We start from the raw sequence: 23596 nt of genomic DNA on the forward strand, positions 1-23596 counted from the left end.
ACATACATCCTTAAAAAGCAGAATATAATGCCATCTTTGGTTAATTCTTCAGAGTTCATGGTGTGGCTAATTCAGCTAAGAGGGAAAATACTGTGGGATGTACTCCTTGTGACCTCTAAGGGTGAGCTGGATCCCAGAGCTTGGCACCAGATTCCCATCAATCCGGAATATCCATATTGAGAAATAAAACCCTCCTTCTTTAAAAATGCAACGAAATTGTCCCACCTGCTGATCATCGGGCCAAGTACATGTTTTAATCAAGAAGTCTGCAAAAATCAGCTGGAAACCATGTATACTTTGTCATGATTAATATGTTTGAGACAGTAACAGCAAGTGACACTATGTAACAGTCATTACACATTATTGCTCAGATCTTCTGCTAATGTAATTTCAAATAACTGTGTTTGAGGCCATGTTTCTCTAAGTCACTCTGTAAAGATTTCAAGTAAGAGAGATCAATTTTAATTAAGCACATGTTTTAGGGATCATATAAAAGTGGAAAGAAAAAATACTTTTCTTTGACTAGAGAATTATTGAATATATTGTAGAAGATTAATGTTCTGAATTTGTTAATTGGTCTTTTTATGATGTTAAAGAATTTAGAATTAAAAAAGATCAGGAAAAAGCTAATTGTTATCTGCAAAAATTTATCAGAGTAAAAAAATTATATATATATTAAATTCAGATTACAGAGATAAAGCTACATTTATTCTATGATAGCTGTTACAGCAAATATCTTTATGTGAAATAATTTGTTGTCTAAACTTAATAATATAAAATAGTTTAACTGAACTATACTTTGGACAGCAAAATATTCAGATGGCAAAACAATGTGTTCTTCTAGAATGACTCAGCACTTTAGTGTAACTGAGTTTTATTGTGTATAACTTTCTATCTCCTGTAGTTATTTTTTCAAACAAATCAATTCTTCCTTTCCTGAATACAGAATGTGACTACCAACAAAAAATCACTGAGAAGAAAAAATGGTATTTCCAATGCATAAAACGTATTTTCAAAGAAAGAAAGAAGAAAAAGAAAAAACCCAACAGGATCCATAAATTGGCCACTGACAGCATACAGATAGCAGCAGGGTGAGCACTTACCTCTCTTTCTTACCGGCCTGTGCTTGACTGCTTCATTGCCTGTCTGCCACTGGAAATGGATCATCCCAGGTTTCTTGCTCTCTGGATTTATTAATGGCCTTGGTGTTTCAATGGGCTTCCAATGGCTTGTAAGTGGATGAGGTGGAACATGTCTTCTAGCATGTGAGCACCAGCAGCAAAGCCTCCCTGGCCTTGTCATCCCTTCTCACCTGAAGTATCTCAGGCCAGCCTACAACAACTGTCCTAGAAACCTTAGCTCAGACATCCCTGGGCCCTCTTGCTTTTGCTTTCTGCATTGCATTCATGATCAGAGGTCTTTGTGGGTGATAGTTAAAGTGTAGTGCAGGGTCCTTACTTATGGAAGCAGAACCTTTCACCAGTAGTCTTCTGCATTGTTACAAAATTTGGAATTAGTGAATATTAAGCAAAAGGCAATTTTTAATATAAAGAAGTTACAATAATGAAAAAAAAAAACAACCCACGGTATGCAAGGTTAATGCACTTCCTCCAGAAAGAACTGGAAGGGCAATTTCAACACACTTTGATTCATCAGGTTTTAGGTGCTGCTGTAATCATTTGACATTATATATGTGACCACCCTGAACAGCCTGGTCACTAAGGGTCACTGGGTTAAGGCAATGTTTTGTACCATGTTTTGAGGACGCTGTGTTTATTTCGTTGTTCGTAGTTGTGCTCCTGTTGCTATATTTTGATGTAAAATTAATCATATCTTTTTTCAGAAGATCAAAAGCAGAGACACTGTATGCAATATCTGGCCAAATTTGCCTCTTCACTATAAATAATCACTGTAGGAAAATTAAGGTGCAAAACCATGCCTGCTGTAATTGTTGCATACTTATTAGCAGCTTTCCCTTTCCAGATTCTCTGGGTATTTGTTGCCCATGATAATGTGAATACTTAGGGGGAAAGTGTAATTAGCGACTGTGTAGTTCATTCAGTAAACATTTCTGAGCTGTTTGATGTGACTGAACTGAGCGTCACATACAATTTTACACTTTTATCCTACCAGGCAACTGACAGGTCTCTAATCTCAGCCTCAGAGCTTTCACTCTGCTTGAACTTTGCTTCATAGAGGTCATTTTCCAACCACTTGGGAGAAGGAGCCACGTCCATTAAATCCCACAGAGTCGATAGATGCGATAATAGCTTTAGGCACATTTTCTTAGAACTCAGGGGGAAAAGACAATTTCAATAAATGTAAAGCTATACTATCTACAATCCACCGAATATGTAAGCAAATCTCATAGGAACACATATTTCTTTTGCCTCCTGGCAAGAATCTCTTTAATAAGAAGATGTATTTGTTTATTTTCAGTATCAACACTTGATAAGGCTGAAAAGTCACACAAGATGCTTTAAGAAGAGAATAAAGAGGAGGAGAATGCACAAGGTGGGATGACCAATAAAACATTCCCTCAGGTTTGGATATTGCAGAATATTAAATAGTCTAATGCATATTTCTCCCCTCAAAGAAGGGCAGATGGTAATAGGGTGTGTGCCTGGCGATCTGACCATCATATTGCAAATAGGAAGCCAAATGCTAGCTCAACATACAAACTATTGTTAGGGGCAAAGCAGAGACCAAGCATTTCTAAATACATGCTATTAGCATGCCAAGTAGGCTTGTACACAAAACACTTTGATATATTTTACATTTTATAGATCACAGCTCATCAAAATATATTTGCAGGTTGTATCTGTCAAGATAATTAACAGACAGTTCCTCTGTAGCAGGTGTCTGAGATAAGTAGGAAGGACAGTTCTTCCCTTGACATGGCATCAAAGAAGAAACAACTAATATTAAAGTAAAATAATGTGAGTTATCTCAGTTTGATCATAGCTGCCTATCATAAAACCTCCCTCCACGATAAAACAAACAAACCCTGCTTGACTGTCAAACTCTTACAATGAGATTGAAAATAAACTTTCTAGTTCTTTCAACATTTTTGCTATTGTCTTTGATTTTTTTTTCCTTGATATATTTGTGGTGCAAAGGAATAAACCTTGAAAGTAAAGTATCCCCTCCAGCAAAATATTTTACACTATTTGCCTTGGAGAATTCACTGCAGGGAAGAGAAAAGGAAGGGGGAAAAAAAAAAAAAAACAGCCCTGCAGAGTAGCTGGAACAGCTTCAAATTCAATAGCCTATGAGATTTTCCTTTAAATGATCCTTCTAAATATAACGGTTCAATAGATCAGTGGTCAATATGAATGTTATCTGCAAGCTGGAGCTACTCATTTCTGCTACACTGTTCCAATGCTAAATATTAGGCTGATGTTTTATAAGCCAGAACGCTCACACATACTCTTACATGAACATTAGGCAAAAACAGCTGAGTAAGTGGGGCTGGTGTTCTCACAATAAAAGAAAAAAAAATAGCTGCTAGATCGCAATACAGAATTTTAAATATTTTTATTCTTTTCTTTAAAAGGTCCTATGAGGAATAGTCAACCTGAACAGAAGAATGTTTCTGATGGTGAGTGAGTATTTGTACAGACTCTTGACAAAGATGGGATAAACACAGAAAAGAATTCTGTAGAATAATTCAACTCCATTCAAAACTCCTAGTCAGATATGGCAATTGTATTTAGTATCTGAACAGTAGCATAAGGTTGAAAGCTTTTAGCGAATAAATTTCGAACCGGAAAATGTATTAGGCTCTGGGAGAAGAATGTGAGCTAAGAGCTGCCCCCTGCTTTAGTGACTGCTCTGGCAGAGGCAGTGCTGCAAAGAGCTTTGCTCTGGTCCAGGCTCCCAGGGCTGGACTGGGGCTGATGTAGCAGCTGCAGGGTGACTGCAACCCAACATGCAGCAGGGACCCCTGAGAATTCCTGTAGGCAGAAAAGACAGGTGAGCTCCCTTCCTTGTTCTGAGAGGTGTTGGGCTTGGGGGGGTGGGCATAGGAGATAGCATTTGCTAGACTGGATGGTACCCCTGTGCCAATTTATCCAGTTATTTTGGAAAGTAGCAGCCTGCAAGTGTTACAGCATCTGCAAGGGACACAGGTAACAGGGCTGGCCACCTGCCACATCACATTTTCACACTGCTGATGTGTAGGCTGTGAGCCACTGCCCTGCTAGGTCCTGATTTAAAACACATTTAAAGTATTTGGCCTTCCTTATTTCTGCTCACCACTGTGAGCACCATTTTCTGGGCACAGTTCACATTGCCTAGGAAGAGTTATACAAGATCTCTCTTTGTCCTAAAATTAGTGTTTGTTCTCGCAAGTTGATCTGTGGCTGTCCAGTAAGTGGAGGCCACTGGGAGTTGTGACACTTGTTTCAGACTTGATCAAAATATGAAAAGTCTGAACACAACAGTCAGTGTGCATGGCCTGACATCTCTCCAGGTTACTTTGCGCTTTCAGATGTATCACATGGGAATCCACAGAAGCAGGTCTTCGGTTTTTATCTTGTAAACAGCACAAAGTGACATTCTTATTTTCTCCTGTGTTTCTAAGCAAGAAAAGTCAATTGTGTCCTCAGAAATTTACTGGGTTGCAGCTATCTGAATGCAAGGTCCTCACCTGTTGAGTGAGCCATGTGCTAGAAATTGATATTTCCTTGGGGAATCAAAGCAGGACAGCTAGTTCTGGGATATGATTTGACTCTACAGTTACTTTATGCATTTCAGTGGTAGTGCAAGAGCCCAGAGAAAACTTCTGGGAGAAAACATCAGAGAACCACTGTGGATGGAGGGAAAATACTGTCAAAGAAACTAATTAAGGAGAGGAAAAGAGCTCAAAAGGTTTGCTCCCTGCTGTACTGAACCTGGTTATTCTGTTTCGAATCACGAGTGCTAAGCTGATTTTTCTATTACAATATTTGTGGTTGCAGTCAGGCCAGAAGTGCATATTCACACTCAGAGGACCTTATTCTTGTCTTTATTTCTGTCTTTTGAGTGACAATTTTATTTAAGCAAGCTGCCACCTCTACTTCATTACCCTGGATCTGTTTTCTTCCATTCAAGCTCATGCCTTGGCCAGTCTTTTTGCCATTTCCTCTTACATGTCTTGTCATCGCCTCTCGCTCAAAGATTTATAACCTCTATTTCCTCTTGCCACTGCCTCCTGCTTCAGTCATTATAAGCAAGTCGGGTTAGTCAACTTTCCAATAGCCAGTCAATTCTATTCAACCCACCCATCTTTGACCAGCTTCTCTCATCCAAGATCCTCTCAAGCTATGTCTAGAACCAGGAGATAATATTCTTCCTGATGTTATAAGCTTGGGTCTTTCCTACACGCATTCACCTAGTGTCATAGACTAAGTTTTCTTTGGTGGTTTGATGGCCTTCTTTTCTAGCTAGATGAGTGTCTGTCTCCCATGAATACAAACCTTGGCAGCAGTGCCCTAGAAAGGACTTCACCTCACACACCATGTTTTGATATGCTGTGTGGAATACTTTAAGTAGTCAAAAGCCTATTTTTTAAAGTTTTTTACTTACTTAACCACTTCTCATGTCTGAGAAACCAAGTGTAGAGTGATTTATTTATCAATATCACTTTGCTGATACATGTCCAGAATTTATTTTTCTCGCAATATATCCCATGTATGAATAATAAATATAACTGAAATAATAACAGATTTACTATTTTTTATGATCAGTTTATGTCCCCATGTGATTCTAATAAGAAGATCTCATGCTGGAAAAGAAGCCATGAAGTTTTATTATGTCTGTGCTCTAATCCTAATCCTCCAATGCAGAGCAAAGTCCATTGATGCCAGAAAATATCATGTGGAAACCAGAGACCTTTCAGTTTTTACTGCTGCTGTCCCAAATGGAGGTATATATGTGAACACTGCTGAGCTCAGAATTATGGTCCATGACCAGAAGTGACATATGCAGTGCCAGAAAACCTTACTCATTACAGAGACAGGTTTAACATGTTTATGCTTCACTTGAATGTAGGGCTGATGATGGCTCCCAAGAATTGTACTGGCACACAGGGATTGCTGGGAAGAAAACATCTCCTTTAGTTTTGCCAAATTTCCCCAAGCAGAGAAACAGTGAAGAAGGATGCTCTGTTGGTCCTGTGCTGCTCGTCATTGCTCCCAGGCATTTCTCATCTACAGGGCTCATTGACTTTCTGTTAACTTGCTCTTGTGAACTGGTACAAAAAGGTATCTTTACAACTTGGAGTTGGAGAGAAAAGTTTCCTTTTTATAGCTTTAAAGAGTAAAGCTTTAAAGAGATTTAACATGCTTTAAAGAGTAAAGGATGCTAATTATTTCTGTGGCAAAATTTAACAGCTCTTTTGGACTTGTTGCACTGCATTAGATAAGCACCCCTCTAACACAAGAGTTTCTAAACAGTAATTTACTTAACAGAGTATATTGATGGTCTAAAAGAGCTTGTTTCCAAAATTTGTTTTAAAAAAATCCTTATTTAATATGAAAGCACAACTAAAACTGAAGCATTACATGCAATTAGTGAATTCACTGAATTATCAGATTCTGCTCCATTTTAAGTTGATCAGCTCCTTGAAATGCTCTAAGGTATGTTTTTATATCTACAAATCTAATATGATCTCTGGGAAAAGCATTTTCTTTCTTAAAAGGTAGAGAAAGAAATGGAGTTGAAAAATGTAAGAATGGTTTCTATAGCATAAAAGCTGAGAGAAAAAGCTACAAATGGGATCAATCTGCCTTGCTCTTTCTGCCTTAATCCAGCACCTCAAGAATCAATGTCTCAAGTCAATCCTTCCAGATGAGGTGCTGATTGAGTTCCAGCCACTTGCAATGGTAGAAAGGGGGTTGCTTTTAAAAATAAAGAGCCAATCTCCTCAGAAGAGTAACTTTATCTTATGTAAAATGCTAAAAGAGCAATTTCTGCTGCAGGAGAATGTGGAGGGCTGAGTGTCTGTTTGCAGTATGAGATGGAGCTCACCATCATCAGCTCCTCAGGCAAATCTTACTGTCTTTAGCCATACAAAAATTTCATGAGAGAGCTGTGACTAAAAGGCATAGTGGATCCATGTGATTCTGTTTTCCATGCTGTAATTTCTGGTTTATTTGACTCTCTCACAAAGGAAATATTACAAAATAGTAACTTTTAGAGACGCAGTGTTGGGGATGTTGGTAAGGTTGTTCACCTTGGAGGAAAAAACCAAAAAAACACGAGGAAAAGAAAAGAAATCTATCTGGTGGACTTCTAAAATATCCATGTCAGGGATTTAAGACGTGGGAACACTTTTTCCTGATTCATCACAATTTTGTCTTTTTGGCCATAAAGAGCCATATATTGCTGGTAAACATCCCTTGGAAAGGTATGTGATTGTTCTGCAGTTTTTCTTTTCTGCAGGCTTTGCAGATCTGTCCTGTGCTAGAGTATGTTCCCCAGGAGCCATGGGCTGTGAATTCATGGACTATTATCATCTGAAAAATACTGACATCTACAGTGAAACCACTGAGGCCACAGAAATCCTGTCATTCTGGTACAGCACCAATCCATTAGCACTTCTGCAAGAAAAGCTGCATATTTAGTAATGGAACAAAACTGAGATTTGGCAGAAGGTTTTTGATCTCTCTGAGGGTGGAGCAGGCTTGCAGGGGAGAATGAATCATTAGAAATGTATTTCATCTGGAGAATAACCTTCTGGTATCATCACATAAAGATCAGAGTGATGCTAACCCAATCTTGAGATGTGAATAGGTGTGTTTTCTGTGGAAAGGGTGGATAGATGGGGTGTCTGTAGAGAATACACAAAGTAATTTGGGTTTACTACTTAACACTAGTAGATTGTGCTAAATATGCTAGAAAGGTAATCTCTATGCTGGCAAAATGCAGAGCCATTTTAGCAGCACACCTCTCCTCAAGCAGCATGTCCTGCTGTCCCAGCAGAGGCCAAACATGGAAGACTGGGATGTCAGGAAAGTTACCTTTTTGTGCTGCTCTCCCCTGCTGACAAGAAGATTCTTAGCTGTCACAGTTCCACCACTGTTATGAATTATCTGCAAAGTGCAAAAGACAGTTGCTGCTTTCCTTTCTGCTTGTGATTTGGGGTAAAAGACTTAGGTCTATTCCCTGTCTTTAGCTGTACATATCTTCCTGTGTGGACAATGTACCTCAAAGCTCAGCATGGCTGAAGAAATCTTTGGATGTCTGTATGAGGCTCCACAGAGAAATTTCTTTCATTAACATGCCTGAAAATAAAACAAAGGAAATCCATTCAGAGCTTTCCCCAATCCTGCTCAAAGAGCACAAAGCCTTCAAAAACCCCTATGGTAGAAAAAATGTTACAGTGGTTGCCAAGTCATGCAGTAAGAAGTTAGTAAATATTAAAATGGAGTCTTCTTTAATAATGCTGCTCTTTCATGCATGTAACTGGGGACTTAACTTTCAACTGAATAAGCAATTGAGAATGCAAAATGTTATTATAATTGTTATCTCATTATAGTAATATGGTACTCAAGAACATTTCATCATGCAATGTGTGGGATATATTCCACTTCGGGACACACAGAAAATGTGACAAGGAGAATCTTGGCCAGAGGTTCCTTAGTTCAGGCAGAAGTTGCCCCAGTGCTTTGAAACTGTCTGGTGTTAGAGGAATGTTCACTCCAGAAAAGGTGGGGAGTAAATTATGAAAACTTCTTTTCAGAGCGAGGTTTGCATGCTTTTCAGTGTTTGCTTAATACTATATAAGGCTTTATTACAGTTCTGTAAAATTATTGTATTATGTGAGTCAAGTGCCCAAACAGAACTACCTTGAGTTATTCTAGATAACCCAACTGAAGAGATCAATCGATGTGAGGCTGCCACAGATGATCCAGGATGGATTGGAGGTCTGAGCCCTTCTGCAATAATTGGGTGAAAGGGATATCCCAGGTAGGCCAAATGACAGTCAATATCTGTGTTTATGCACCTTGTAGTTACTCTGATGATTACTGGTTTGCCTCAGGAAAGGAATATGTGAATGGAAAAAGTTACTGTGAACAGTTCGATTTTTTTGGTTTTTTTTTTTTTTTAATTTAAGGAGAGCAGTTAATTATGGGATTGAGTGTTCATGAGAAAAGGACTGACTTTATCAGTCTGAATACACCTGGAGGTCTTAAACCAAGCCCTTAAATATGGACTGATCTTATTCACTGTAAACAAGATTGACACAATGTCTTCATCTTCCTTTGTTTGCCCTCATATAATCCAAGCTGAGGTTTCAAGAGGAATCAATTTGGTAACTTGTACATACATGCACACTGTACCCATCAAACCATCCCCACAGCCAGTGGGGATAGACCAGTCACCATGGCAGAATAAATTAGTTTATATTTGTACCCACTTTGCCTTGCCCTTGGCTTTGGTGGCCCATGGATAGATAATATTAGAATTTTGTGTTCCCTTTATAAAAGTGATTTTTGATGCCAACGTGGACAGCATAACAGTAGAAAGGGAGGTTTTTTACAGTCACTAGCATTTGCTAAAAGGCACATTTTACTTTAATCTTGTAGGCTAGCTAGCCATAGGTGTTAACTAACTTTCAAACCTAGACAAAAATATTTCAGGCTTTCATGGATGTTAGGACAATTCCAAACTACATTAAACATTGGAAAACAGGGTGTAAGGACAGGAGGATGATTCCCCACTTTATTAACAGAACTGAGAAAACGATTTAATTTTTCTGTGCTGACACCTGTATTTTCACATGTATTTCTGTGCTAAGTTTCTGTTTTCTCGCAAGCGAAAAAGAGCTTATCGTGGTTCAAATTAAACAAAACACATTTAAATGTCACAGAACACTTCCAGTGGATTCATTTGGCTTTGAGTCAGGATTCAGATCAATTTCAGCAGCAGCAGGCAACACTGGGAAGAGTGTATCCTTTGAGAACAGGAAAACATTGATTTATTTTACATGTCCAATTAGTTCCATAAATTTAGCAACTGTGTTCAGGTATGTAAAACACCACTGCTTTCAAAGCTGAGGGACCTGTAAAATCTTGTAAGAGCTGGACCTTCCTGTGAAAAGAAGTGGCCTGATTGGAAGTGATTAAAAACCACTGGAAAGATTCCCATTGATGCTGGGGCAAGCTTGTCACAAAGAATCACATATTAAACTTTCAACATAAATGAATCCTCTGGGGTTTTTTCTGTTTTGGATGTTTTGGTTTTTAACTCCACAGAAACCTTTTTGTTGGTTTTATAAGTCTGCTCATTTTAAATGAAGCTGCGACTTGTCTCATAAAATTGCTGGAAAACATCAACATCAAACAATTAACATTGTAAAAAGAAGTAGCATCAGAGGTGTAAAAATATATTGCATCTTAAATATTGTGTTTTCCCTTTGGTGAGAAGTGACAAGTTGCGTTTCTTTGTCAATGTAAAGATATTCACCCAGGTGCAGATCAAGCCGCTGAGCCTCCTCCTCGAGAGGGTGAAGGTTGCCACGCCAAGCACAAGCAATTAGCAGCGCAGCGCTCGTGTGACTGCTGGCCTCAGCCTGGCTGATTGCCCAGAGCTGCAGTGCTGCTCACAATGCAAATTGTCTATCTGGTCCCCCGGTAATCGGGATCAGCGCTGCCGTGTCCGTCCAGCCGCTGCTCATGCCCCCTCCGCACCGCGATAATGGTTTTGGGGGGCAATCAGGGAAGGTGCCTTCTTGACTCATCTCTCATAATAGATTGTCCTCCTCAGGCAAAATTGAATAACCCCCGACATGGCCTGAAGGCAAGCAGTACGAATTCAATAAGTCTGCAGGGTCAATGTCCTCTCATTTTTGGCAAGCAAGTAATTATTCTGCACTAACATTCAGTAATAGGAGCAGGAAGCTGCTGGAGACACTTTCCTCCATACTGAGAATAGCCACCTTAATAGGATATTCCTCTAATAAGTAATTCTGCCTCATTCCAATGCCCCTTGCCTTCAGGTTCACTTTTCATGCACATTTCATGTACAAATTCTGCAGAGGCATTTTACCAACAGCATCTGTGGGAAAGTTTAACAATTTCACTGTCTGTTGTTTAATATTTTCCACTTTTATGGGTTACAGTTGTGCTGTCTATTTGCTTTTACTGATTTGTGAAAGATTTATTATAAACCAAATACAGCTGTTCTCTCCTTTCATAAACTGAAACTATTTTGGCAAAACCTATTTTCCACTATGAAAATAAATTTTAAATTGCTTCCCTCACCCAGCTTTCCAAGCATGAGCATCCAGTTGTTATTTAGTGGTGCAGAATAGGTGCCAGGGTGCTTGTAAGCTCACTTAAGGGAAAGAAAATGCCTATGTTTCAAAAATAAACAGCAGAATGTTTGGTGGTTTTTTATCTCCTTCCATCCCCTTCCTTTTCCAGAGGATTTAATATTTTTATCAGGAGATCTCAAGAGTTATGAAATTGAATATAAAAACTTTGAATATAAAAAATTTATGAAATTGAATACAAAAACTTTTGCACTCTGATTTTGAATTTATTCTGAGGATCTTATGCATTTTATTTAGATGCTTAAGGTTTTTCTTAAACTATATTATTATCAACCTTCTAATAGAATTAATTATTTTTTCCATGGCTTAAAATAGCCCTCTGCTTATTCGGAAAGGGCCCACATTTCACTGGATCAGTTTCCACTGACAAAATTTGGATCAGTGCACTATTTCCTGTCATTTTGAAAGGGAATATTAAGTTCTAAATTCTTCAAGAATATTTTGGTATGGATTATAATATCCTTTCTCCTTTCCTAAATTGGAAAAGTTAGGATGCTGCATTTTTTAAATGAAGTAAGAAATAGAAGCATAGGAATCCTACTAGTGCTGCTTCAATCTACATATTTTGGTATTTTTCTCTTGCTTTGTATTTTCTTGTTTTGTATTTTCCTAGATTTAAATGTGTAGACACCATGGAAACTGTTGCTTTATTCATTGGAAGAAACTTTTTATCTCTTGAGAACAGTGCACAAATATTAAATGAAGATCTTTGTATAATGGCAGAATAATCTCTTTCTATGACTGATTGATGACTGATTATTGTAGGGCTGTAGCTGCACATCACGATGCTTTTTGGCAAGCAGCATTCATTCCCAACATGAGAAATTTGTTTTGGTCTCTACTGGTTCTGTTTACTAGCTGGGACAAAACCTGGGGTAATATTGCTTGTGTTCATCTGTCAGCATTGATTGAAAGTGCAAGTATAAGAAAATCCTGTTCTAATCACAGACCAAATTTTTTGTGAAATTCTCATTATTACTGGTGCTGTTTACCATCTTGCACCAATAGTGATTATTTTTTCTCTCCTCGAAGCTTTTAAAACACCATTTGCAGTACAGATTCAATATGATTTAATTTTACCATTGGAATGTGCATCTTGCTACTGCGTTGACAGCCCCAGGTAAGATGCATCTCCATTTTTTTGTTTGCCAGCTTGGCCCCATAACACACACTGCTTCAGCCTTCAGATCATGAAGGGATTTAGGGATTTTTTTTCACTAGGACAAAGTTACCTTTCCTAGTGCTCCAGCCAAAGTGGCCAAGATTCATGGTGCTCGTACTAAAGCTTACAAATGCACATACTTGGTCCGTGAAAAAGTTTCTTTGTGTGTGTCGCTTCATTGCAAAAGAGTAATGGTTTTCTAAAAGATCTGTATTACTGGGAACTGCAACAAAGGAGGGGTGTAATTCATGGAAATAGAATCATGGAATAATTCTGGACTACTATGATGGCTTTTAGATGCAGCTCCATGTGTATGTCTTGGACCACTCTGTAGAAAATAATTCAAAAGCCACCAATTTTCTTAGGCAGAGCAAATCATTGATTTTAACTTCTGCTCAAAAACTGTTGGCACAAGAATCCAGAAAGAAAGATATACCTTAGTACAGAAGTGCTCTAAGACTGCCATCATTGTCTGTGGCCAGAAATGCTATTTTAAAAATGTGTCTTTATGTACCTTTTGCCTTATGCTGTCACTATAATCTGTGACTTGTGATATCAAGGAAATTATATACATTTCTTCACCTTGTATAGAAATACTCTTTTTTTTTTGCATAATGCACACACATGTATTTGTATGTATACAGCTATATATTTTCTTTTAAAGGGTGTTTTGAAGCAAAAGAAAGCTGAAAAAGTTGGACAGTTGTAAAACGTATGGATGCTAAACCCCAAGTTTATAAACAGACAGAGAAATATTTGTAGCTTTCTTTGGTTAATCTTTTGTCCTTTCTACAGCCTGATTAACTAAGTATATGCACCATATTTTATTTCAGGCTATTGAAAGCATTTAGTTTTAAATCTGTTTCAATATGACAGATAAAAATTAGGACCTGATCCTGTAAATCATTTTTTGCTGAACTTCTCTTTAAGTGCCTAAATTTTTGCATTGATAAATGAATGTGTGTGCAGAGCTTTGAAATACCAGGATGGTTACTACTGACTTAAAGTGACTACTCATGTGTAGAAAGGTTGCAAGGTCAGTCACTTATATATTTTTTTTTAAAGAAACTTAAGTTTGAGCATGGTACAATGGGTTTTTTCCACATATATTTTAAACAGGCTCTGCTGAATAAAAAACTAAACTTCACACAGGCAGCGTGTTTTTAGATTTAGTCAGTGCATAAACATTACTGACAGTAGCAAAATGCTTCTTTTATTTGAATTGAGAATAAAGAAAGTAGGTTTGTAAAAATTGCACTTTATAATTTGTTGGCACAAAGTTTCAAGCCTTCCTGTTCGCTTCTCCCAGCTGTCTCTCCTTGTTTCTGCTTTTATTTAGTCCAAAATTCCTACTGTTTCTTAAATGTGTGTTTATATATCAAATATTAATGTCCTTTGAATTGTTTGAGTTTGCTTTTGTGTGCCATATTAATGCTACTGTGAAACATTCCAATTTTAAACCTAAAGGCAAGATGTCATTCCAGAAATCTGCTAGTGAGTCTGAGTTTTTTATTATTTGTTATTTTAATCTTTTTTTCCTTTTTTTTAGCAGACAAGATTCCAAAAATCTCAACAGAGGAGCAGACTGCCCAAACTTCAAAATACATGCATTCAGATATGAGTACAGATTCCACAAGACTTGATAATGAAAAAATCTCTAATCATCTGCTCCAATGGACAGATAAGAGGGGAAAAAAAAGGGAATGACCAGGGGAAAAGGTGCCAGCAAAGCCAAAAGGGCCTCATACATGTTAAGCATTCAAAGCCAGGTTTTCATCTGTCTCTGTCCTTCTTGTGTGGGCACAGAGAAGAGGTACAGGGAGATGTCTGCATCACCAACTTCCTTGCTAAAGGGGATGTTGCTTGGGAGTGTATTATTATTTTCTGGCATAGACTTTTTTCTCACAGATGTATTTGGTAGTTACACAGATGGTTATTTCCCATTGATGTCAGAGATGAGGAGATAAAAGGCAATAAAAGTGAGCTAGTTCTTCACTGAGACAGCATCCACCTTAAAGAAGCAAATCATACAAAAATGAAGAAGTACAAATATAAAAAGTAACACAGTAGTATGCATCACAGCTAACTATGCAAATGGTATTGGAGGATGGGGTAAGCATGACTGTGGGCCAAAGTCATCGCTAGAGGACAACAATTTCCTGGCTTTATATTATTGTTTCTGTCTGACATGCTGCGTGTCATCTGCATTTCTCCCTCTCATTTCCTATGACTGTTTCTTTTCCTCCCTGCTTTTGGCTTTTGCTTGTTTGTTTGGACTGGGGAGCAGGGGAGAGTGTGGGAGTTTTTTGAGGCTTTTTTTTTCTTTTATGACCAGAAGTACTTTTAAAAAAAGGTATAAAATATCATCTTAAGACATTACTTTTTATTTCATTTGGCTTTGTTTCCAACACACACACACACACACACACACACTCTTTCTTGGCATTGCTAATGATTTTTTATATCATATCCCAGAAAACTTCAGTGAATTGGGTTTAGTATTAAATACCTAAACCCTTCTCAGGTTCTTCTATTATTATTGCCCTGTTATTACTGTTACTCGTTGTTTATTTTCACTACCATCATGAATCAGAAAGGAATCATGGGTCAGGAACCTGTCTGACTAATTGCTGTACCAACAGAGAACAAAAGACAAGTCCCTGCAGTCAAGTGTTTCCAACACCCAAGTGAAGGTGTAAAATAGAGAAAACTCGAGGATAGCTTTATCTGGGCTCTCCAAAGAAAGCTGAGAAAAGGGATGAGAAAGTTCCTGCCAAAGAGGACAATCAAAGGAAAAAATGAAGTGATAAAAAAAGAACCAGGTGCAGAGGAGCCACAAAAACTAGAAGGTCAGAAGAATTGGTTAGGCTCATCTGAATCAAAAGCTGAACAATTGGTGACATCTTGCTGACTCCAAGGTTGGGCTGAGCAACACTGACAGTTGCAATGCTCAAGTTTCGCAACATGTTTAGAAAACCACTTACGAGACCTTGTTGATGACTCTTGAAGAATATTCATGCATTGCCAAGCAGCCAAGTGGTGTGAACAGGTGATATTAAACTCCTTGCTCTCAATGGCTCTCATGGGTGGCTAAGGTGCATAGTGCAGGGCCCATGCTAAGCGGTTCAAGTCACACTTGGTCACTTCTGTGATGCTCTCAGCTCATTTCTGTGATTCTTAGATCCTGTGGCTTCCAGTTAGGATGGTTAAAGAGGTTGAATAGAGGTAGGCAGTTGTAATCTACCACAGCCATAAGAACAGATCCTGACAAGGGTAGAGAGAGTATTGTCTCCCCTGTTTTAGCTCAGTGATGAAACAGAGAATAATAACAAACCAAACTAATCGAATGCCATAAAAAGTTATGATTTTATCAATATTTGTCATCCTCCCCACATTTCTGCTTTTTCATTGCCTATCTGTACAACTTCTATCCACTTCCTTGTGAACCCCTCTTCTTAATAACTGACTCATTAACAGCTGAATTCATCTTACACCCTATCTTTCCACATGCTGGTCTTGAATTGAGTCTAGAAATTTTAAATGAGGTAAGAATGAAAATTAAATACTCAAAAGATACTTTTAAAGCTTATTTAGGCTCTTCACTATCATTTGGCAATCAGGTTGGTATTTGGGAATTTGGATTAGAGGGGTATAGTGAAGTAGAGCATAAAACTTGATGGCAGAACTATGAAGAGACAACCTTTGTTCTTAATCTCTGTAGTGCCATGTAGCTCTTGCCACTGGCTGCTGCTAGAAATGAAGCAAGGAGGTCGTCATGCAGGAGCCATGCATTTAAACAGGTATTTCCCCCACTTTGCAGAGTCTTGAGTTCAGTTGTAATGAGTGAGGTATAGTGAGTCAGATATCCGATGCATCGCTCGAGGTGAAATAACTCCTTTTTTATTTGCAAATGAAACATGTTTCTGCGGGAGAAAAAAAATTACTCTTGTGAAACTTATTATTTAAAAGAGTTTTGTTTTGGAAGAAAAGTAAGGTACAGATGAGCAATAACATAAATCTGGTAGATTCTTTTATTTTTAAAACCACATTCACTGGCACAATAACTTTCCATTGACAGATTTACCCACTAATTTCTTAGAAAATACTTTAGTGTGGATTTCTTTAGACATTTTGTGGATTCTTGTTTTTACTGTAAAAACAAAAATTTATCAATATTAATGGTGAAAAACTAAGACAAAAGCCTCCTGTCTTTACAGCTAAATGTCTAATACATGAGACTCCCATGCAAATACAGTAATTACAGACCTAGCTTGAGGGGAAAGGGGATGCTTACATGGTGATTAAAACCTCTGTTACTAGTCTGTTTTTTTTTTTTAATGTAACTGTGGTGTAAATGATCTGTACAATTTCTACTTCTTTCATATTTTTAGAAAAGCGAAATGGATATAATGTCCTTTGAGTTCCAGCTGGAATGCAGATTCAGCAACACTGAAGCTGCAAGAGAAATGGTTTTTAATACAGATGTTGCAAAAGGGCTAATTCAGAACCCACATGGTTGAAGTGAGTATACACAGAGCTGTGCTGGGCTTACTGAACTAAGTACTTTCCTGGTGTAAACAGCATGGACTCGACTCAATTTCAAACTATAAGTGTCTTAGATTATTCTTTTTCAACTGCTGACCTTAGATGAAGCTAAGTTCTCCAGCAATTTATAATTCCTTGAGTTTTTAAAATTTGAAGATGCAAATCCAGTATAACACAGAGTACTGTCACAAGTAGGGGAGAGTTGCAGTACTGGCTGAACTGGTCACTTACCTGTTCAGCTTTGTTCATGTTTATAAAAAGCATGTGGTTGTCTCCCCTGAAAGGATAAAAAAATAGAACACAATATTAATCTGGCTATAGAACATGAGGGTTTTCCATGAAATCTCCCTCACTGCACTGGAAAGTATAGTTCAGAACATGTAAGTCCATGGAAACATCTGCCAACTCTTGAAATTTGCACCTATATAACTACAAAAACAAAACTCTGCTTCGTGAATGGTCAATGCATGGGTCCGAGAGAGATATAGTAAAAAAATTCCCTCTACAAAATTATAGACAAGAAAGGGAGATTGTCTATTCTCCCACACACTTTCAAGTCCTATACTACAACCACATATTTGCTCCTCTGCTGTTTTTAAAATGTTACTGCTTATTGCTTCTAGTGTGTGACAACAAAGAGGGAGTCAGAGCCTCCAATTCAAGTGCTCTGCCTGCCCCTCCATCATCAGATCCTTGCAAGAAGAGCATTTGCTGTCCTGATTCACATCTCATACCCATGGTGTAGATCTCGGTTCTCCTACTTTACATGCTAGTGTGGTTCTTACTAGCTTGTTTGACTTGTTTATATGACAGCTTATTCATTTGTTTGATATTTTGCTGTGTGCTTTATTTATGCAGTTGCCTGTTGGGGTCTGGAAAGGATTTCCCGTAATGGTAGATTGGCTGGTCAGACTGGATTTTTCAGATTCCTCATAGTAGTGGTACTAAATGTTAGTGATTAAGTATAACCTTATGTCAGATATCAATAACAGTAACCAAGGCTGGTTCAATAATATGTCTAGGGGACCCTTCCTAAAATAAATAAAACATATGGCTCAAGCCCCTGCCTAAAGCTCCCAGGCTTTAGGGACTTAAAAATTAAGCCCTGTAGTCACCTTTACAGGTATTTCTTCCCCAGTGTCACTCTTGGGAATATGAAACCACAGGCACACAGCGTAACACAGATATTTATATTAAAAATGAATTGAAGCATACCTTGAATATTGCCATGGAGGCAATACCAACCTCTGAATCACAATTATTACTTGCCCCACTGACTGAGCCCTAGTCAGCATTTTTCATATCCACAGGACATTTTTTTCTTTTATTTCATCCACCTCTCTCTTCTCTGTGAATTTTAACAGGCTCTGGGGTGTCTGACCATGCTTTAGGGGCTCTCCTCTGGCCCGTGGGGTCAGTGGACACTTGGGGATTCAGCCCCAGTCAGTGTCCTGAGTTGGACTCAGCAGCCTGGCTGCTGTGCCAGCTGGCCCTGCTGCATCTCTTGCTGGGGGTGCTGCTCCACCACCCTGGCTGGCAGCATAGGGGCAGAGTTAGTCCCATCAGGAGCTGCTCCATCTTGTCCACATCAGTTCTGCACAGGGTGAGAGCCTTATCCATAGTAAAAGAGGGGCTCAGTCTACTGAAGCAATTTTTTGATTTGTCTTAGCTGGCAGCTTTGTACAGGGTATGTGTCTTCTAAAAATTACTGTCTCCTTCCTGCAGCTGCCCTACCGTACAGTGTTTCCTCAGCAGTTTTAAAGCCCAGAAACATGCAAATACATATTACCTCTGTTTTGTTTGCAGTGGCAAGTGCTCAATATGAAGCAAATGGCAGAATTAAGTTTTGCTGTTGTGCTACCAAAAATGTAATATCTTTAAATATATGACCATGCGCTACTTTTTTTTTTTAATTTTTCCTACAGGATGCCCATTTAGTTCATGGGTTCCAGCACTGGAGTGATGAATTGTTTATTTACAGGGAATAACCTTTGTTTGAATGTATCTGGTGAACTTGAAAGCATTTAGCATTTCTCATATTCTGGAAGACAACAGACAACTCAAATAAGGTAATTAAATGGAGTTTTAAATGCTGATTGGGTTTTGTATTGAAGATATGTTCATACGTTCCTTGCATATTGTACAAGGAAAGATGACAGAACAGCCACTTAAAACATATTCTAGCTATTTAATAGCCTAATAATAAGCAGGATGGTTGTAAATGAAAAAATACATGGAGCAAATTACAGTACTAGAAATACTATTTGTTTATATGATGATGCATATCAACCATTCCTTCCTTTCAACCTTCACAGAATAACATGAAGACTACAAAACATTGCCAATACAACACCCTAAAATGCTGGTGATGTTTGTGCAGTTTCTGACAGTAAACCATATAACTAATTCAGTCTTAATTGCAGTTAATATCCTATCTGAAAGATTTCCTAAGCCTGTTTATTACTTTCCTGATAAGCAAACATATTGACAGAGGGTATTTTGTGTTGTGTGTACTTAACTTGCTCGAAGATAAACCTATTGTTGTGGTTTGTATAAAGCCTAAATTGTATACATATGCAAACATGCAAACATAGCTCTTGAAAAAGTATTAACTGCATTGGATAGCTAAACAGGTATTTTCTCTGTTGGCATTATTTTGGGTACAGGGTATAGTGAGTAAAAGAAAAAGAGCAAACCTACTTTCAGGTATCTCAAAGAAACATTTCCCGCTTTTCAAATACAAATCTTGGCAGTATTCAGTATTGAGGAATGGACATTTTTAGAAAACATAGCTGTATTATTCAGCATTTTCAGAAAGAATTAAAAGTGTGCTGTAGCAAAGTTATAATTATTCAAGAAATATCATGAACATGAAATATCATCTTGATTTAAAATATCAGCATTTATAAATAAGCCATTGCCATGGTAAGTCAGCCAATAACTTTTAAAGCAGAAAAATAAAAGAAGGGCTTTTTTTGTTCTGTGGCAAAATCTTGTGATTTTAAATGTTTCTGCCCACTTATTGTTTTGATTCTCTGAGTTAACTAATTTGCAGTGAGCCTCCAGATCTTTGCTAAAGAGTGGATGTGCAAACTTGTTTATATCTGTTGACAGCATCACCATCATAAATTGCTTGAGCCATTGAAAAACAATAAACTGAACATGCTTCAAGAGGAACTAGTGCCTCTCATTGGTATTACCTTTTCCAAGATGACAGGAGATCTCAAGAGGACTGAGAGTTCTTGGTTGTATGAGTTTGTGACTAATAGGTGGTTTGATAGGACGAGCGCTCTCTACCTAGGGAAATTGAAGCATCTTTGAGCTCAATACCCTTTGTGTCTCATTCTTTTGTAGGTTATTGTTGGGAAGCCTGTGGGGACCTCTTTTACGGTTTGCATCCAAAGACATACACCATCAGCAAAATCTTTTTAGTTTTACTGTTCCTATTGATCTGCTGCTATTCTGTGCTGCGGCTAATTTGCTTGTTAGCAGTAATTTAAAAAAGTAATCACAGTTTTATTGTCTGTCCAACTCTCACATATTTATTTCTTGCCTAATTAAAAGTTACACTCTTAGCAGTGGAAGACCTGCTTTTAGCAAACAAGGGACATTTTTTGTTTCCTGATTTTTCATTTCTCTCCCAGTCTGAAGATTATGCTGAGGCTAGATGGAGACAACTGCATCATTTACTAAGATATTTGCATTTAAGAAACCCAAGTTTTACAAGGTTGTAAATAACATAATGACTTACCAAGGGTACACAAGAAACTCATGCACATGTTAAGCAGAGTAATAGCTTGTGTGAGATCCCATTCTAGCAGAGCTCACAGAAGGGGGAACACATCGTTAGAGTCTGCTCAGGTGTCTTGTACATTTTTCTTGACATCATATAAGAATGCGATAAAAAGAGAAAGAAATATGATAACTAAATTACATGCACTATAAATTGAATTAAGCTCATCTGAATGTCTGACTAAATCCCCAGCCTTAAAACTGAGCTGGGTTTCTCACTGAATTTGTCTTTCTAATGGAGCTAAAGAGCTGTTTGATTTTGGTATGACTAGAAACACAGAAGTGAAACACATTCTGGAAAGGATACAAGGGGTATGCTGAGGGGTTTCACACAGTTTTAACCATTCTATGACTCTCAGCCAACCTCAGTGTAGATGGGCAGCTACACATTTGGGCCAGAGGGACAAAAACAGCTTCCACTGTTCACAAGCAAGAGTGGATATGCAAGATTAATATTCACACTCTTAACAGTCCTTTTCAGCTTGGGAGGCAGAATTTTGTCCTTTAACTGTCTTTAATGAAATTCCAGTGTTTACCACCAACAACAGTGACAACCAGAGTTCTCCAATTTAAAAGTTAACTATGCTTATTATTTAAAATAAAAAAATCAATCTGAGTTGCACCTGGGATTTGGGAGCACTTGTATAACACCATGTTTTCCCAATTCCTTAGATAATACCCTGCCCTTGAGCAGCTTCACAGCCCAAATCTCTGCCCATGAGACTGTCAGCACAAGTACTTAACAAATCAGTCCAGCAATTTTTTGAAATAATACGCCCCATTTTTCTTATTTTGCTGCATTCATTCCAAGATCTACAGAACTCCTGCCTTCCTCTTCAAAACAGGGATCTCAGGAAACTGCTGGGGCCACATGCGCTGAGCACCCTAGAAAGCCATGGGCTCCAGACAGAAAGCTCTGCTGTTGATCTCTGTCTGCAGGTAACCTATGTATTTGACTTAGCCCATCCTGTTAAAAGCTCACCAAACTACTGTGTTTATCCTAGATGTAATTCTCTACAGATTTACCACAAACTGGAAAATTTTCCTTGCCATGGGGACTGTCATAAACATTTTGCTCAACAGGGGTAACTAAAGCCCAAAATGGAAAAATATGTTGATCCAAGTGACCTCAGCACTATTTTACATGGCACTTGCAGTAACCATCAGCAGATAACAAAGTCCATTGTAATAGTAGTTACACCTGAGCTACCCTCAGAAATGCTAGATTCTCATATAATGTATTTACAGCTCTCTTAGTATGACTGGCAGATTGAGGATTCCCATCAGTGAAGCGAAAACCTTCAAAAGTAGCATTTCTGCCTCTTCTGGTGGATGAGACAATCCCAAGGGTCTTTTGTATGCCTTCTGGTGGGAAGACAGCAACAGGTCTTGCATCCTATTGCTTCATCTCCCCTGGAAGAAAGGAGGAGCTGTAAGGCGAGGTAAATCCTAATTCAAGGCATTAAGTGGGCACATCAGAAACAACCATGTGCCCCTCTGAGCCCAGCAGGAGCTAAATTAGTCTAAATTAGTCCTTGAGGGCTAGATGACAACCTTAAAATATTGTAAGGACAAGGATCAGGATGTTATTGCATTGCCTCTAAAACAATGTAGGAGGCAGATGTGGGCCTGGGGAGGCTGATTCCCCCACAGAGGGATGTGGTGCTCAAACCTCATGTGGCCATATTCCATAAACTGTGGCTCAGTCCCAGATCCATGGCTTTGGTTTATGTTTCCTTCCTGAGAAGTTGCCTTTTATGGCAGATTTTCATTAACACCCAATCTAGATAATACTGAAATAGATATGGGTTAAAATAAGACTTGAAAATGTACAGTTTCATCGAGACCTCTTTGGCTAGTTGGACTCTTTCAGCCCTGGGAGATTTCCCAGCTCTAGGATATGTGTTTCTGCTACTGATACAGTGAAAAATTTTAAAATAGACATCCACAACAAAAAAGAGGCCAAACAAGCACATGCAGCCATTTTTAATTACTTTCTGTTACTGTGTTATTTGTTTTCAGTCCTTATCAGTCATCTGAGTCTTGTGAAGCCAATAACCAGACACTACTAGAAGTGTCTAGGAGGCCCAAGAGACTTACAGGTGTCTGCCCACCACCACTTTTTTTTTTTTTTTAAATAATTTAAAAAAAGAGGGAAGCATAGTGCAGATCCATCTTTTCAATATTACTTTTCTTATTATTTCTTATCTTAAATTATAATTTATAGTATTGTTTTTCTTCCAGATCCTCTAACAGTATTCCCAGTTCCTGATATCTGCTTCATTACTAGGTCTTACATCTGCTGGAGCCTCAAGTGAGTGGAAACACAAACTCTTTCAAATAAGTAGCATTCAGGAACTATAGAATGGTCTTAAAGGAGAATTCCAATATTTTGTTCAAGTGAGATCTTGAGTATTCTATTAATTGGCTCCCATGAAATTTGGGAAAATTCTGAATTTCATAGATGTTTTATTCCCATATCAGTTTCCATCTTCAAGCCATTAGACACATGTGCAGATAGCTGAACAGCTTTGACTGTTTCTGTTGTTTGTGCTGCAGCCATACAAGGAATTGTTTTTCACTCCTCTGAGGAGTGAAAAAAACCTTTTTAAAAACCTTTTTTATTTCTGTGTTCTAGTCCTGTCTGGGTGAAAAAGTGCTAACAGAGCAATTAAAATACATGAAATGCTATGTTTTCATAGAGACATGCATTTTCTGTTATCCCAAATTTCTAAGCAGTACACAAGGATTCAGCCACTCAGCTCTTATTAAAGTCA

The 23596-nt window shown here is 38.1% G+C and overlaps 1 long non-coding RNA gene across 2 annotated transcripts; it reads left to right on the forward strand.

Moving 5' to 3' along the window:
- The first annotated feature begins 964 nt into the window (after positions 1-964).
- Positions 965-14909, forward strand: LOC146438103 (uncharacterized). 2 transcript variants are annotated; one of them, XR_014852023.1, is made up of 4 exons: positions 965-1091; positions 3557-3601; positions 8847-8952; positions 14032-14909. It is a non-coding gene; the product is annotated as an uncharacterized LOC146438103 (long non-coding RNA). The 2 variants fall into 2 exon arrangements; XR_014852022.1 differs by having other exon boundaries at positions 14035-14909.
- The last annotated feature ends 8687 nt before the right edge of the window (positions 14910-23596 follow it).

This window comes from Lichenostomus cassidix, chromosome 4 (assembly GCF_008360975.1).
Source record: "Lichenostomus cassidix isolate B80296 chromosome 4, HeHo_3.0, whole genome shotgun sequence".
Classification (NCBI taxonomy): Eukaryota; Metazoa; Chordata; class Aves; order Passeriformes; family Meliphagidae; genus Lichenostomus; species Lichenostomus cassidix.